Source organism: Oryzias melastigma, linkage group LG24, assembly GCF_002922805.2.
Source record: "Oryzias melastigma strain HK-1 linkage group LG24, ASM292280v2, whole genome shotgun sequence".
In the NCBI taxonomy this organism is placed as follows: domain Eukaryota; kingdom Metazoa; phylum Chordata; class Actinopteri; order Beloniformes; family Adrianichthyidae; genus Oryzias; species Oryzias melastigma.
This window is the reverse complement of record NC_050535.1, coordinates 5,014,677-5,016,831: the sequence shown is the minus strand read 5'-3', so window position 1 is coordinate 5,016,831 and position 2,155 is coordinate 5,014,677. Positions and strand designations below refer to the sequence as shown.

The 2,155-nt window shown below is 33.7% G+C and overlaps 1 protein-coding gene across 1 annotated transcript in view; it reads right to left on the bottom strand.

The window, feature by feature from the left end:
* slc24a4b (solute carrier family 24 member 4b) overlaps positions 1-2,155 on the bottom strand; it is a gene marked incomplete in the record, with an annotated part of 40,281 nt that overhangs the window by 36,812 nt on the left and 1,314 nt on the right.

Genomic DNA, 2,155 nt, shown 5'->3' with positions numbered 1-2,155 from the left:
TATGGAAAAACTATATTGAGATATAAAAAAAAATTCCATATCCCCAGCCCTACGGTTAACCCTTTAACACCCGAGGCGTCGCCGGTGACTTAAACAAAATCTTTAACACACTGTAAGTTTCCAAACGTGAACACGATCAACGTACTTTAAATTTCCAGGTTGATGTCACATCCACAGCTTTTAAGAAAAATATCAATATTATTATCAATATTGGCTGGTATCGGATTGACACCCAAATGCTCAGGAACGCCCATTTCACACATCTAAATGCATGACAGCTATAACAGGACTTTAAATTTAAGTTTGATTTTAAATTTGTGCAGCCAACAACAAAATCCAGCATTGGATGCTCTTGGAATGCAGCAAAGAGCATCTTGGTTCCAAGTATGCAATGAAGTTTTTGTGCTGGTCGCATATAAATATGTGCAAATATCAGCCAAATAAAATAAGTGTATTAACCTGTTCCTTAAATACAATCTATACATTTTATCCAAATCATTCATTTTTATCCTCAAAATTATTGCATTTTATACATTTCCTATTTAATTTGCAATGTTGAAATTATTTTAGTTTTAAATTTTTATAAAAACATTTGGATTATTGACATTAGTGGACCAATGAATCAGTTATGACATTTTAAAAGGGCCAGGAATCGATTTAAAAAAAAAAAAAAAAAAATCGTAAACTTGAAAAAATTCATCACGATTAGTCACATTTTTTGCTTTTTATTTTTTAGTAACAGTATTCGCCAGCAAATTCTTATCTGCAAATAGTCACAATATGAGATTGCATGTAAAATTGTACATTTAGAATGTTTGTTTTTAACCCTTTGAAACCTCAGCTACCAGAAATAAGAATTTCTCTCCTAAGAGCACTGCTGACCATTCGACAGTTTTCCTGGAATTTTTTTTCATTCATCTTAAAAAAGCAATCGCTTTTGTCCAAAAACTACAGATAAATGCAACAGGGCTGGGTATCGATTATAATTCTCAGAAATTATTCGATTCACAAGACACTGGAACATTTGATCTGATTTTTTTTCGATTCTTTCGATCCCTCAGTTAAATTTTGAGTTTACACATTTATACACATTAAAAATACATTAATAAATCTACTATGCATTTTGAATATATTTATATTAATCTGATACAGTTCACACACTGTAAAATGTATTAATGAAATAATGAGATTGTTAATATCATACAGTGTTACATAGATTCTCAAAAGGAGAAGTTATAACAAAAATGTTCAGATCATTAACATTGTTGTGCTCCTCCTGGAGGACGTTTCAGTTTGGCCACTAGGTGGCGATCGCACTAGCAGTACACCTTATTCCAGAAGAAGAAGAAGAAAGCAGGAGCAAATACTGTTCTTTAGACCACAAATAGTTACTTTAAAAAATATTTCCTTAGGAGTTTGGAAAATTCATACCTGAGAGTTTATAAAGATGTTAATTTAGTCAGCAATGTTTAGGTCGACGGAGCGTTAGCGTTAGCCCTCCTATGGGAAATTCCATTAAACATTAGCATCAAGTTAGCAGACTTTAGCTTTATGTGCTAAATCGATTATTGATCTGTTATGTTTAAATCGATTTAATCAACCCAGCCCTAAAATTAAATATTATCTTTTTAATTTTATAAAATCTCAGATTATTTTGAAAATGTTTGTTTAATTTAGGCTGTTTTATCATCTCACAGCAATATCACATTAATTCTGTCTCGATTATCGCGTTAACTTTAACAACCCTCCATTTTAACCAAAGTTGGGATTTTTTTTTTTTTTATGATTAATACAACTGCTGCAGAGGCCCCCCATTTTATTTGTCGCCCGGGCCCCCAAATTGTTTCGTCCACCACTGGCGAACTTTGAAATTTCTATTGTTTAAAAAGTCCTAGTTCAGTTTAAACTGGTTTAATGATGCAGATTGATAGAAGGAAAAAAAAAAAGATTTCATCCCAAAACTTGCATGCAGACTTGAGTGCATGTCTCGTTAACCTTTGATCCCAGTGGTGTGTCAGATATTCCTCACTAGCAAAATGTCAAGCATCGCATTACATAACACAGAGAGAGGCAGGCAGAGTGGGATGCTGCGCGCCGCATCAGTCCTGCCTCGTGCGTGTGTGCGCATGGGATGTTTGGTTGTGCGACGTTTGCT